Source organism: Leucopleurus acutus (genome assembly GCF_964270905.1).
Source record: "Leucopleurus acutus genome assembly, chromosome: 2".
NCBI lineage: Eukaryota > Metazoa > Chordata > Mammalia > Artiodactyla > Delphinidae > Leucopleurus > Leucopleurus acutus.
In genome coordinates, this window is record NC_139143.1 from 8,328,531 (window position 1) to 8,345,305 (window position 16,775).

The following is a 16,775-nucleotide window of genomic DNA, read 5'->3' on the forward strand; positions in this document are numbered from 1 at the left end:
ATAAGAGCTATTTGGGAGAAGAAATAAATTAAGTTTTCTCATAAGTTTTCTCCTAAGTTGTAAATAAACAATATAGAGGGGCTTCCCTGGTGGCGCAGTGGTTGAGAGTCCGCCTGCCGATGCAGAGGACACGGGTTTGTGCCCCGGTCCGGGAAGATCCCACATGCCGCGGAGCGGCTGGGCCCGTGAGCCATGGCCGCTGAGCCTGTGCGTCCGGAGCCTGTGCTCCGCAACGGGAGAGGCCACAACAGTGAGAGGCCCGTGTACCGCCAAAAAAAAAAAAAAAAAAAACACACACACCAATATAAAGAACCTATATATGTTTACAAAATCAAATTACAACACTGAAATAGATATATTTCAATAAGAGTTAATATAAAAATGTTTCACAGATGACAGTAAACCTAAAGTTTACTTCCTCAAATGTAATCTAGAGGCAAGGAAGTGTACATAGAATGTTTAGACATATGAGGACATAATTATATTAGCACCTAATTTAGCCACTAATATAGAGATCTTAAATCAGTCACCTTGAGACTTTAAAACATTTCATGATTACTATTCTAACTAGTGCAAAAATAAGATACTGCTCTATTTTATTAATCCATTTGTTTTGTCTTACATTCATTGCAGTTTTAACAAAAACTTTGCATTTCCTAAAAATATTTCAGACACATCATACAATTCTGAAAGAACGTTATACTTACCATGCTTCATTTAGAAGTAAATCTGAAAAGATTTATCGCATGCAAGTTAAATCATTACTTGAACTACCGTAAATTCTCACTAATAATACAAAACTGTTCTTAATGCCTATCTGGAAGAATACAGTGTGCCAGCTACCCAATTCTATTATTTCAAGGAAATGTAATTAAATTGGGTATCAACTCTTTCTGCTACCATTGACTCATTTCTGATTAACACTCTTGTCCCTAAAAAAAATCAAAGAAATGTTGTGGCTGAGTTCATCTTCTCATTAAGAGGATTACTGGCTTCAAACTGAGTCAAGAGTTGTGTTCTTTAATCTCCAAAGGGGGAAAAAATATGCTATCAAAATGATTTAGTATGAAGGATTCAAATTGCAATTTAAAAATGAAAACATGGGGCCTGGCAGAACTTCCCAGTGAGCCAAATAGAAAATCACTAAAATGAACTTTTGGGACAGGAAGATTGATGAGGATCCTTACCCATCTTATCTGTTAAAAAAATAGGTTGCAGAAAGTATCATAAAGTATCTCTCTCTTGTGATATGAATTAAAACCAAAAGAGATCTCTACATTACCAGCAATAAACTTTGAAGATAAGTATCACTTATATTGAGTATATCAAAAATAAGACATAGAATATATTCTGAAAGTGAATCTGTTGATATTTTACTTTAACAAAATTCTGAAGATTAAAGGGGTGCAAAACACCATTTCTGAAGTTATCAGTCTATAGTCTCATTAATAATATATGTTAGCAACAAAGTCAACTTTACATTCCAGTTTCAATATGATGTAGAAGCAGAGTGCAGAGGATTTTCAGAACAGTGAAAGTACTCTGTGTGATACTATAATGATACATACATGTCATTATACATTCTTCCAAACTCTTAGAATATTTAACACCAAGAGTGAATGCTAAGGCAAACTACTGACTTTGGGTGAATATGATGTGTCCATGTGGGTTAATCAATTGTGATAAATGTACCACTTTGGTGGGAGACCTTTATAACAGTGGAGGCTATGTATGTGCAGGGCAGGGGGTATATGGAAAATTCTGTACCTCCTTTTCAATTTTGCTATGAACCTAAACTACTCTAAAAAAATGAAGTCTTAAGAAAATGATGTGGACAAATATTTTATTTGTAAGTGTAATAAAGGAGATTAAGTGGTCATGAACATTTGAAGGCCCAACATTATATATGCATGTGTGTATATATGTGTACGTATGCACATACACAATTCATATATCACAAGTCATCATTGGTAAACATGGCAAACTTATTTTGGGGACTTCGTGAGTATTTTAGTATTAGACCAGTTTTGAACTCATTGGTCACCAAGAATTTACCATATCAAATCTGACAAGTTAAATCTAAAACCACTTCCCATTCCTATACAAATATTTCCACCTTTCAGGTTAAGTGGTAAAAAATAACTACTTTTGCAATTGAAGGCACCTATCAGCTACACAGAATGTAAATGTCTGGATTTAGAATTTCAGCTCTATCACTCAGTAGTTGTGTACAACTATTAAAGTAACAATGTATCTGACCTTCAGGCTTTTCATCTATAATGAGAATATATAATTGCATCCTACTTTCAAGGTTGTTCATATTAAAAATAGCTAAAAATTATTGAGTACCACCTATGTGTATAGTGCTGGGCCTTGTAGGCATTCTAAATAATTATCAAAACAATCCTCTGAAGTTATTATTAGCCCTACTTTACCAATGAAAAACCTGAGACTAATAAGATTAAGTAACTTGCTCAAAGTTAACACAGTTAGGAAGCAGCAAAGCCAAGATCTGAATCTGAGATTTTTTTCCCTCCAAAATCTATTTTCTAAACCACTAGCAAAATGAGAAAACCATAAAACTTTCTCAATGTACTGGAGGTGTTTGATTAATGTTAGTAATTATTATATCTTTCTTCCTTTACCTTAAAAACTTCTACTGATAATCTTCTGTTTAAAATAATGACAAGTCAGTGTAGCAAAGGCTTTTGTGGTAGAAGAAAAAAATGGTTCCACTAAACTTATAAAACTCTAAAGCTGCCTTACCATATAGAAGTGACTATATTTGATTGTTGATATAGGCCCTCCCAATTAACCTTTCAGTTCTTTGTAGTCAACTATATAGAACCTATTTCAAAATATATAAAAGCTATTTCAAAATATATAAAAGCTCAGATAGTTGCTTTTACCTGTATTAGCAAAAAACAAAATCTCATAAGGAATAAACTATATCAAGAAGCACATATTTTCAAAGACTATTATCTACATTGAAAATGGATTAAAATATTTTTAAATGTTTTATGCTGCTTTATCTTTTAAATCATATTCTACAGATCATGAAAGTATTTAGAAAAACAATGTTCTGAATGACAATTGTGGGAAATTATAAAGACATGTTCCTTATGTAGTATTTGGCAATATCAATTTAAGCAATGTTTAGGCACAAAGTGCTCTATAATGGCTATGAGATTTGTTTTGGGCAGATGAGTGATTCAGAGGAAGCTGTGATCAAAGACAGAATTACTCAGACCTATATGGCTGAGAAAATAGAAGCAGTACAATAAGCTATGATTTAGTTATAAAGGTAGGTATATGTAATGTCATTTACTCCTTAAAGCCAGAGATTTTTGTCTCCCCCCTTCATTGCTTTATTCCAAATACCTATACAATGTAAATGCTCAATAAATATTTGTTAAATGACTTTATTAAACAAATACCTAGCTGAGTATCTAACTTAGGAAACAATTACAGATATGAATGAACATTGCAGGTGTCTCATCAGGAGTATTGTAGGAAAGAAACTCTGGAATATCTGCAGAGAGGGTAATTATGAATTGCTGATGGAATCACAGGTCATAAAATTGAGTAAAACTTGTTTTCCTAGTATTTGCAATCCCATCTGGCTTCAAGATTCTGGAATCTCTTGCTCCTAGGGAAAACTTATAATGGAATCAAGGAAGTAAGACATACGCTAAGATGACACTGTGACAGGAAAATATTCCACATATACCTCCCACATTCACACCTGTCTCCTTAGAATTCAGAGATTTTGAGATGTATCTTGGCAGGGGTCAATAATCAAAGGCTCCAATCCAAAGAACAGGAAATTCGATAGTGACAACTGGTCATCTGACATTGAATTTGGGCCCAGAAACAATAAATAATTTGAGGGACATAACTCTACTAGCGATGTAAAAGCAATATTGTGATAACTGATATAAAGTTAAGGATGAGATAGAAGAAGGTATATTTGGGTGTAATAAAGATTTTTGTGTTGATGTTGTAAAAGCCATGGAAGAACGTGCAGAGCATAGGGCAAAGATGGAACCTGGGGAATAGTAATATTTGGAGGAGCAGTGGAATAAAGGAAGCCGCTGAAGATAAGTAAGAGAAATCCAAAGGAGAACCAAGAAACTCTGGATTGGAGAAACCAAAAAACGTAAGAGTTTCAAAACACAGCTTAGATACTGACTTCCAGGTTCAAATAATGGCAGAGTAGCTTATATCACACTAACCCTCATGTTGGTAAAAATTATGGACTTTGGAATAAAAATGCATATACAATTTAAAAGCACTGGGAAGCAACCAAAAGCAGGCTAAAAGTGGAGCAGATAAAAACACTGAAAGAAAGGAAACATTGGTGAGATCCACATTGACTAGGGTTTTACTCTTAGGGCACCCTCAGTACACATAGCACCAAAAGAACAGAGATCATGCAGAAAACAGCCAACTACCTAAGCTGGAGAGTCCTAGGTGGTGTTTAGGACTGCCAAAAGAGATGAAAATCTAGGGGAAAAAATGCGATAAAGGAAAGAATTACAAAAGATAGGCTGCAAAAATATGTTGGCAAATTCCTCTCAAATCTCTGCCTGATTTCTGGTCTATATTGTGATGGGGAGACTTCCAATAAGCCAGGGTAAAAACTAGAGCAAATAACCTAAAAGAACTGATTAGAGATTTCAGTAGTTGCCCAATGGTTAGAAAATGATGTTTGGAGCTCAAGTTCTGCCAGTTTGGATGGGCTTGTTAATTATCTCAAACTTTCCACTGAAACCCCAGAAAGAATACATCCTAGAAACAAGGGCAATACTAAAACAGATCTGCCCCAACAAAGACTAAAACCATGCCTCCAAAAAGAAAGTAGACCACCATTAATATAACCATCTGCTAAAATAAAGCCAGGTACTCTTTAGAGAAAGAGAAAATAAACTGACTTCCACAAATTATAATAATGAGCAGAGATTCAAGTGTTAATAGACTTGTGAAGAAAAGGGAACATATAACCCATAGTAAAAATAATGGGTAAACAGAAATAGCCCCCACAAATGACTTCAATTAAATGACCTATTTTATTTTATTTTATATTGGCCGTGCCACGCAGCTTGTTCGACCTTCATTCCCCGACTAGGGATTGAACCCGGGCCCTGGCAGTGAGAGCACGGAGTCCTAACCATTGGACCACCAGGGAATTCCCAAAGGACTTTAAAATAACCCTATTGATTATGTTAAAGGATCTAAAGAAAAATATAGGCTTAATTGTTAAAAAAAATTGGGAATTGCAGGAGACGTACAAAAACTCTAAAAATAACCAGATGCAAGACTAGGAAATAAAATGTAATATGTACAATCAAAAATTTATCACATGGGCTTAAGAGTAGATTGGAAGCTACAGAGTAATGGATCATTTAACCTGCAGCAGGTCAATAGAAATTATCTGAGATGGCGGAAGACTAAGACGCGGAGATCACTTTCCTCCCCACAGATACACCAGCAATACATCTACACATGGAACAACTCCTACAGAATACCTACTTAACGCTGGCAGAAGACCTCAGACCTCCCAAAAGGCAAGAAACTCCCCACGTACCTGGGTAGGGCAAAAGAAAAAAGAAAGAACGGAGACAAAAGAATAGGGACGGCACCTGCACCACTGGGAGGGAGCCGTGAAGGAAGAAAGGTTCCCACACACTAGGAAGCCCCTTAGCTGGCGGAGAGTGCGGGTGGCGGAGGGGGGAAGCTTCGGAGCCTCGGAGGAGAGAACAGCAACAGGGGTGCGGGGGGCAAAGCGGAGAGATTTCCGCACAGAGGATCGGTGCCAACCAGCACTCACCAGCCCAAGAGGCTTGTCTGCTCCCCCGCCAGGGCGGGCGGGGCTGGGAGCTGAGGCTCCGGCTTCGGTCGGAGTGCAGGGAGAGGACCGGGGTTGGCGGCGTGAACACAGCATGCAGGAGGCTAGTGCGCCACGGCTGGCCGGGAGGGAGTCCGGGGAAAAGTCTGGACCTGCCGGAGAGGCAAGAGATTTTCTCTTCCCTCTGTTTCCTGGTGCGCGAGGAGAGGGGATTAAGAGCACTGCTTAAAGGAGCTCCAGAGACGGGTGCGAGCCTCAGCTAAAAGTGCGGACCCCAGAGACCGGCAGGAGACACTAAGGCTGCTGCTGCCGCCACCAAGAAGCCTTTGTGCAAGCACAGATCACTATCCACACCTCCCCTCCTGGGAGCCTGTGCAGCCCGCCACCGCCAGGGTCCTGGGATCCAGGGACAACTTCCCCGGGAGAACGCACAGCGAGCCTCAGGCTGGTGCAACGTCACGCAGGCCTCTGCCGCCGCAGGCTCGCCCCGCATCCGCACCCCTCCCTCCGCCCGGCCTGAGTGAGCCAGAGCCCCCGAGTCAGTTGCTTCTTTAACCCCGTCCTGTCTGAGCGAAGAACAGACGCCGTCCGGCGACCTACACGCAGACGCGGGGCCAAATCCAAAGCTGAACCCCAGGAGCTGTGCGAACAATGAAGAGAAAGGGAAATCTCTCCCAGAAGCTTTAAGAGCAGCAGATAAAAGCTCCACAATCAACTTGATGTACCTGCATCTGTGGAATACATGAATAGACAACGAATCATCCCAAATTGAGGAGGTGGACTTTGAGAGCAAGATTTATTATTTTTGCCCCTTTTCCTCTTTTTGTGAGTGTGTATGTGTATGCTTCTGTGTGAGATTATGTCTGTATAGCTTTGCTTTCACCAGTTGTCCTAGGGTTCTATCCATCAATTTTTTTTACTTAAAAAATTTTTTTTTCTTAATAATTATTATTTTATTTTATCTTACATTATTTTTTTATCCTCTTTCTTTCTTTCTTTCCTTCTACTTTTTCTCCCTTTTATTCTGAGCTGTGTGGATGAAAGGCTCTTGGTGCTGCAGCCAGGCGTCAGGGCTGTGCCTCTGAGGTGGGAGAGCCAACTTCAGGACACTGGTCCACAAGAGACCTCCCAGCTCCACATAATATCAAATGGCAAAAATCTCCCAGAGATCTCCATCTCAACACCAGCACCCAGCTTCACTCAATGACCAGCAAGCTACAGTGCTGGACACCCTATGCCAAACAACTAGCATAGGACAGGAACACAACCCCACCCAGTAGCAGAGAGGCTGCCTAAAAGCATAATAAGTCCACAGACACCCCAAAACACACCACCAGACGTGAACCTGCCCACCAGAAATACAAGATCCAGCCTCCTACACCAGAACACAGGCACTAGTCCCCTCCACCAGGAAGCCTACACAACCCACTGAACCAGCTTTAGCCACTGCGTACAGACACAAAAAACAATGGGAACTACGAACCTGCAGCCTGCAAAAAGGAGACCCCAAATACAGTAAGATAAGCAAAATGAGAAGACAGAGAAACACACAGCAGATGAAGGAGCAAGATAAAAACCCACCACACCTAACAAATGAAGAGGAAATAGGCAGTCTACCTGAAAAAGAATTCAGAATAATGATAGTAAAGATGATCCAAAATCTTGGAAATAGAATAGACAAAATGCAAGAAACATTTAACAAGGACCTACAAGAACTAAAGATGAAACAAGCAATGAAAACACAATAAATGAAATTAAAACTACTCTAGATGGGATCAACAGCAGAATAACTGAGGCAGAAGAACGGATAAGTGACCTGGAAGATAAAATAGTGGAAATAACTACTGTAGAGCAGAAAAAAGAAAAAGGAATGAAAAGAACAGAGGACAGTCTCAGAGACCTCTGGGACAACATTAAATGCACCATCATTCTAATTATAGGGGTCCCAGAAGAAGAAGAGGAAAAGAAAGGGACTGAGAAAATATTTGAAGAGATTATAGATGAAAACTTCTGTAATATGGGAAAGGAAATAGTTAAGCAAGTCCAGGAAGCACAGAGAGTCCCATACAGGATAAATCCAAGGAGAAACATGCCAAGACACATACTAATCAAACTCTCAAAAATTTAATACAAAGAAAACGTATTAAAAGCAGCAAGGGAAAAATAACACACAAGGGAATCCCCATAAGGTTAACAGCTGATCTTTCAGCAGAAACTCTGCAAGCCAGAAGGGACTGGCAGGACATATTTAAAGTGATGAAGGAGAAACACCTACAACCAAGTTTACTCCACCCAGCAAGGATCTCATTCAGATTTGATGGAGAAATTAAAACCTTTACAGACAAGCAAAAGCTGAGAGAGTTCAGCACCACCAAACCAGCTTTACAACAAATGCTAAAGGAACTTCTCTAGGCAAGAAACGAAAGACAAGGAAAAGACCTACAATAACAAACCCCAAACAATTAGGAAAACGGGAATAGGAACATACATATCGATAATTACCTTAAATGTAAATGGATTTAAAGCTCCCACCAAAAGACACAGACTGGCTGAATGGATACAAAAACAAGACCCATATATATGCTGTCCACAAGAGACCCACTTCCGACCTAGGGACACATACAGACTGAAAGTGATGGGATGGAAAAGGATATTCCATGCAAATGGAAACCAAAAGAAAGCTGGAGTAGCAATTCTCATATCGACAAAATAGACTTTAAAATAAAGACTATTACAAGAGACAAAGAAGGACACTACATAATGATGAAGGGATCAATCCAAGACGAAGATATAACAAGTGTAAATATTTATGCACCCAACAGAGGAGCAACTCAATACATAAGGCAAATACTAACAGCCATAAAAGGGGAAATTGACAGTAACACATTCATAATAGGGGACTTTAACACCCCACTTTCACCAATGGACAGATCATCCAAAATGAAAATAAATAAGGAAACACAAGTTTTAAATGATACATTAAACAAGATGGACTTAACTGATATTTATAGGACATTCCATCCAAAAACAACAGAGTACACATTTCTCTTAAGTGCTCATGGAACATTCTCCAGGATAGATCATATCTTGGGTCACAATTCAAGCCTTGGTAAATTTAAGAAAATTGAAATTGTATCAAGTATCTTTTCTGACCACAACGCTATGAGACTAGATATCAATTACAGGAAAAGTTCTGTAAAAAATACAAACACTTGGAGGCTAAACAATACACTACTTAATAATGAAGTGATCACTGAAGAAATCAAAGAGGAAATCAAAAGATACCTAAAAACAAATGACAATGGAGACACGACAACCCAAAACTTATGGGTTGCAGCAAAAGCAGTTCTAAGAGGGAAGTATATAGCAATACAATCCTACCTTAAGAAACAGGAAACATCTCGAATAAACAACCTAACCTTGCACCTAAAGCAACTAGAGAAAGAAGAACAAAAAGTCCCCAAAGTTAGCAGAAGGAAGGAAATCATAAAGATCAGATCAGAAAAAAATGAAAAACAAATGAAGGAAACGACAGCAAAGATCAATAAAACTAAAAGCTGGTTCTTTGAGAAGATAAACAAAATTGATAAACCATTAGCCAGACTCATCAAGAAAAAAAGAAAGAAGACTCAAATCAATATAATTAGAAATGAAAAACAAGAAGTAACAACTGACACTGCAGAAATACAAAAGATCTTGAGAGATTACTACAAGCAACTCTATGCCAATAAAATGGACAACCTGGAAGAAATGGACAAATTCTTAGAAATGCACAACCTGCCAAGAGTGAATCAGGAAGAAATAGAAAATATGAACAGACCAATCACAAGCACTGAAATTGAAACTGTGATTAAAAACCTTCAAACAAACAAAACCCCAGGACCAGATGGCTTCACAGGCGAATTCTATGAAACATTTAGAGAAGAGCTAACACCTATCCTTCTCAAACTCTTCCAAAATATAGCAGAGGAAGGAACACTCCCAAACTCATTCTACGAGGCCACCACCACCCTGATACCAAAACCAGACAAGGATGTCACAAAGAAAGAAAACTACAGGTCAATATCACTGATGAACATAGATGCAAAAATCCTCAATAAAATACTAGCAAACAGAATCTAACAGCACATTAAAAGGATCATACACCATGATAAAGTGGGGTTTATTCCAGGAATGCAAGGATTCTTCAATATATGCAAATCAATCAACGTGATACACAAACTGAAGGATAAAAACCATATGACCATCTCAACAGATGCAGAGAAAGCTTTTGACAAAATTCAACACCCATTTATGATTTAAAAAAAAACCCTGCAGAATGTAGGCACAGAGGGAACTTTGCTCAACATAATAAAGGCCATATATGACAAATCCACAGCCAATATCATCCTCAATGTTGAAAAACTGAAACCCTTTCCACTAAGATCAGGAACAAGAGAAGGTTGCCCACTCTCACCACTATTATTCACCATAGTTTTGGAAGTTTTAGCCACAGCAATCAGAGAAGAAAAGGAAATAAAAGGAATTCAAACCGGAAAAGAAGAAGTAAAGCTGTCACTGTTTGCAGATGACATGATACTCTCCATAGAGAATCCTAAAGATGCTACCAGAAAACTACTAGAGCTAATAAGTGAATTTGGTAAAGTGGCAGGATACAAAATTAATGCACAGAAATCTCTAGCATTCCTATACACTAATGATGAAAAATATGAAAGTGAAATGAAGAAAACACTCCCATTTACCACTGCAACAAAAAGAATGAAATATCTAGGAATAAACCTACCTAAGGAGACAAAAAACCTGTATGCAGAAAATTATAAGATACTGATGAAAGAAATTAAAGATGATACAAATAGGTGGTGAGATATACCATGTTCTTGGATTGGAAGAATCAACATTGTGAAAATGACTCTACTACCCAAAGCAATCTATAGATTCAATGCAATCCCTATCAAACTACCACTGGCATTTTTCACAGAACTAGAACAAAAAATTTCACAATTTGTATGGAAACACAAAAGATTCCGAATAGCCAAAGCAATGTTGAGAATGAAAAATGGAGCTGGAGGAATCAGACTCCCTGACTTCAGACTATACTACAAAGCTACATTACTGTAATCAAGACAGTACGGTACTGGCACAAAAACAGAAATACAGATCAATGGAATAGGATAGAAAGCCCAGAGATAAACCCACGCACATATGGTCACCTTATCTTTGATAAAGGAGGCAGGAATGTATAATGGAGAAAGGACAGCCTCTTCAATAAGTGGTGCTGGGAAAACTGGACAGCTACATGTAAAAGAATGAAATTAGAACACTCCCTAATACCATACACAAAAATAAACTCAAAATGGATTAAAGACCTAAAGTAAGGCCAGACACTATCAAACTCTTAGAGGAAAACATAGGCCCACCTATGGGTTCTTTTTGACCCACATCCTAGAGAAATGGAAATAAAAATAAAAATAAACAAATGGGACCTAATGAAACTTCTAAGCACTGCACAGCAAAGGAAACCACAAACAAGACCAAAAGACAACCCTCAGAATGGGAAAAAATGTTTGCAAGTAAAACAGCTGACAAAGGATTAATCTCCAAAATTTACAAGCAGCTCTTGTAGCTCAATAACAAAGAAAACAAACAACCCAATTCAAAAATGGGCAGAAGACCTAAACAGACATTTCTCTAAAGAAGTATACAGACTGCCAACAAACACATGAAAGAATGCTCAACATCATTAATCATTAGAGAAATGCAAATCAAAACTACAATGTGATATCATGTCACACAAGTCAGAATGGCCATCATCAAAACATCTAGAAACAATAAATGCTGGAGAGGGTGTGGAGAAAAGGGAACACTCTTGCACTGCTGGTGAGAATGTGAATTGGTACAGCCGCTATAGAACAGTATGGAGGTTCCTTAAAAAACTACAAAGAGAACTACCATATGACCCAGCAATCCCACATACTGAGAAAACCAAAATTCAAAGAGTCATGTGACAAAATGTTCATTGCAACTCTATTTACAATAGCCCGGAGATGGAAACAACCTAAGTGTCCATCATCAGATGAATGGATAAAGAAAATGTGGCACATATATACAATGGAATATTACTCAGCCATAAAAAGAAACGAAACTGAGCTATTTGTAATGAGGTGGATGGACCTAGAGTCTGTCATACAGAGTGAAGTCAGAAAGAGAAAGACAAATACCTTATGCTAACACAGATATATGGAATTTAAGAAAAAAAAGCATGTGGGATCTTCCGGACAAGGGCTCGAAGCTGTGCCCCCTGCACTGGCAGGTGGATTCTTAACCACTGCGCCACCAGGGAAGTCCCTCAAACACATGTTTTGATGGACACTGTTCAAGCACTGAGGATAAAGTGACCAAGAACAACAGGATTCTGCCTTCACAGAATTTATATTCTAGTAGAAACAGACAATGAATGAATGAATCAATGATTGAGATAATACATTGGATTAGTTCTATAAAGTTAACTTCTATAAAGTGAAGTCATAGAAGAGAGGACAATATATAAAAATAATAACCAACTGAAATTCAGGTAATCTTTCAGATGGCTATCTATTCTTTTGTAAACCAACTAACTTCTGAAGGCCACATTTCCTCATTTTTAAAATGAAAAGACTAATCAGGAATATCTCTAAATTATATCTCTTGTAGAATCCTGAGCTTCATTTCATATTACATTATGCACATTTCCCATAAAGATTTTTGTTTTTTCTATTTTTCCTAGAGTATGAGTTGCTAAAATTAAATTAATCTGCTTTATTATTCTAAATCAACTAAATCTAATTTTAAATCAGTATATATAATTTTTTTTGTGGGGGGGGAGGGGGGGTACATGGGCCTCTCACTGCTGTGGCCTCTCCCGTTGCGGAGCACAGGCTCCAGACGCGCAGGCTCAGCGGCCATGGCTCACGGGCCCAGCCGCTCCACGGCATGTGGGATCTTCCCGGACCGGGGAATGAACCCATGTCCCCCGCATCGGCAGGCGGACTCTCAACCACTGCGCCACCAGGGAAGCCCTAAATCATTATATTTGTTTAAAAAGATCAGGACATGTATATGTAGCAGGATAGTCTTACTTCATTTTCCCACACCAAAAATTTTAAAAACCCTCATTGTGTGTGTGTGTGTGTGTGTGTGTGTGTGTGTGTGTGAGCATAAATGCGTGATCATGTGAAGCACAATCAATTATTGGAGAGCAGCTTTCAGAAATGAAGGCTGAGTTCCAGTTCCAGGAGGATATAGTCATATCCTTGGCCCACTGGATGGAAATGATGAGTCTGTTTATACACCCAAATTCTCACAATTAACGTTATTATTTCAAAAAACAATAAGAAATAAGATGGGTCATATTTATCAGGAATTCACACATGGGAAGTTTTTGTTTTTATTTTAGTAAGTGACTAAAATAGATACCCTTTCGTGAGAATCTAAAAATCAACAATTTTGCTGTGATTTTCTTTCAAAATTGTGTTTGGGGTTTTGAAAATAATAATCCATATAATCACTGTTGAATTACAAAGGCAATTCTGCATGTGGTGTTGTCATATTAAAATGGAATAAGGTGTTAATCATCACAAGTTAGTTCATGATTACACAATAATGTAGAAAGAACTGGCAACAACAAAGCAGTAATTTAATTTTTATTTAAATTCTTATAATCCTTTATTTTTTACACCATATTTTCTTTGTTTAACCTAGTTATAGATCCTCATTTGAGCTTGGAAATTGGTGGCTCAGTAAAATCCTTGCATATGTCTTAATAAATAATGGAAAATGTTTTAATACAAACATGCACACTCTGTATTTGCATGTCCTATCAGCTAGACAATTATGATTGAACTTGACAGCCCCTATTGCTTGCTAATTAGTATTTAAACCAGAATTTTATTATCTTCATGCTCTCAATGCCTGTATGGGCGTGTTGTTGACAAAGTAAGTTGCCAACATCTTATAAAGAGGTGGCCAACTCGAACAATGTATTATGATGCATTAAACAAGTTTACTTCAACACATCTGAGTGTTTTAATAAATAATGACATTTTATACAATAAAGAATAGGTAGGAAATTATAAATAAGTTTGAATTTGCTGCTTATTTCATGACTGAAGTAATTGTTATAGAACAAATATAAATAGCATCAATTTGTATTTAACATATGAATACTGGTTCTCAAGGATGGCATAGTGTTTCACCTTTCCCTAATTAACCAACAATAGTGCTTCTGAGAGCAGATGAGAGCATAGCTACTATGCTTTTTCCCAGAGACTAAGGCAATGAAAAACAAAATATGTTTAATGGTTGAAGATAATTTTCTGACTGCAATAATGGGCCAAAATATAGTAAACTTAACAGTAAAAATTAATACTAGATGCACCAAAAGTGGTTTAATATCAGTGGTATCCCTTCTTTTTTTGATTGAAAGATACCTTGATAGTTTCATTTAAAAAAAAAATTATTCCTACCCCATCTCATTTTCATTCTTTCCCTTCTTCTTTCCCTACCTCCCCTCAGCAAAATGCAAATTGAAATAAAATGTTTTCATTGTGCCAGAAGAACATTTCCTACACAAGATAAAATTTAAACCCAATCTTTACAAAGATCAGCTATCTCCCTCGTTCATACAGAAAAATGAATGACCACCTTCTGAAAAATTGAAGTAGATTGAAAATGTGCTAGTTAATTAAAGAGTAAAGTTCAATTCTGCTCAAACACTAAATTTTAATAAAAGAATTCTCGTGATTGGAATAAAGAATCGATACTGTGAATTTGTATTTGACCTGGAAATGCACGTATTATCCTAGACACACAGTCAATTCTGAAATTCTCTTTTAATGGAAATGCATAATAAAAATGCTTTCTCATAAGAGTGTTTAAGTGGAATCCATGCCTCCATCCCAGCTCTGGTTTATCCAGCATAGGCTGTGCAAAGTAATTATGAGATTTTCCAATACTCCTGGAGTTGACTGAATTCAAGTCACACATCTTCCTGTGAACTCTAAATAATGTGTTATCACAGACAAGACCCAGGTCCCTCAACCAGGACAAGGATAAGAAATGCATTTTAAAATATTAAGATTCTCCAAGCAAAATCATATATAGTAAAATCTGCTATTTTCCTTTTTGTATTCTGCTGCCAAAGTTTCTAAGACTTTGACACTCTTTACTGCAACCTACAGAAGACTTGGAAGACAAAAGCAGCATTCACTCAACATTTAAGCAGTGTTTACCAGGTGCTATTAATTGTGATTGTGAGAAGTGCTGGAAACACAGCAATGATGAAGACGAAGAGGAATCTTGTCCTCAGAGAGCGTACTTAGGAATATGTGAGACAGAATATAATGGAATAAAGAAATAGGTACAGTAATAGTGGGCTGTGAGAACTAGTAAAAAGAAAACTACCATAATAATAAAAGAGAAATCACAGATTTGGAAGTATTTAAGGAGGGAAAAGCCAATCTATGAAGGCAATATCTTAAATGAAACCTGAGGATAAGAAAGAGACAAAGAGTGTTCTTGAAAGAAGGGAAGTACGTGTAAAGTCCTAAGCTGAGAAGCCAGTGAGAACCAAGAATTCCCCTCTGTATATAATAAATCTGAAAAGTTTATAAAATATCCAAGTGAGAATGCTATAAGCAGTTGGATAAAAAAATTACAGTTCAGCAAAGAGATTTGTGCTTGATATATACATTTGAGAGTCATTACCATATGAACTATTTAAAAACATGGAGCAGGATGGGATGCAGAACATGAGGCATGATACATTCCATAATTTAGTGATCTGATGGGGAAAAGAAAGCTGCCAAAAGAGTCTGTCAAGGAGTGGCCAGTGGGGAAAAAAAAAAAGAAAATGATGAAAGGTAAGGGAAAGGACTGTTTCACAAAAGCAGGTGTAAGTGATTTTGGCAGAAATTGCTATTAGGTAAAAGCTATGAGAAGAAAAGCATTTCATTGGATTGGGCAACAAGACCCTGGTGGGTTTGAGGCCTTACTGAAGTGAATTGAAGAATGAACTTAAACTTGCATTTCTAGCAGCACAGAAGACCAGATTCCATGCCTGACCTTTCTGATGAAAAAGGTCAGGCTACACTTTCTTTTAGATTCCTTAGAGGAATCTAAAAGAAGGAATCTAAGGAATCTAAAAGAAGGAATCTAAAAGAAGAAGGAATCTAAAAGAAGGAATCTAAAAGAAGAAAACAGTCAGACACCACATACACAAACACACACACGCACACACACACACACAAACAATGCCACCAAGAGCAAGACAAACAGCAGACTAGGAATGGATTATACATGAAGTCTGTCCTATCTTCCCAATTTTTCCTTAAAACTATTCTGAAACAACAAAAATGTTTATTTTTAAAAAGAATAATAAAATTTAAAAGATGGAAAACAGTAAGGATGGGGAGCAACTGGAACTTTCCTAAGCTACTGGTGGGAGCCCAAATTGCTTTAGCCAGTTGGTTTAGCCACTTTGGAAAACTGGAAGTAGCTGCTAAAGCTGAACATCTGCATGTTCTATGTCCAATAATTATTCTCCTAGTGTATACCCAACAAATATGCCTATGTATATTTACCAAAATATATGTACAAATAGCAGCACCATTTGTAATAGCCACACACTAGAAACTAAGTGAACGCCCATCAGCAACAGGATAAAATGCTACTTACACACAGGAAGTACTCAACTGTGGAAATGAATGAACCACAACTGGGGCAACAGCAGGGAGGAATCTTGCAGAAGAATGATAAAATGAAAGAACACACACACAAAAGAGTCTATTTTGAATAGACTAGGCAAAACTAACCCTTGGTGTAGCAATTAGGAAAGGAACTCCTTTGGAGGAGGCTGGTTCCTGACAGAAGAGCACCAAGGGGGTTTCTCTGG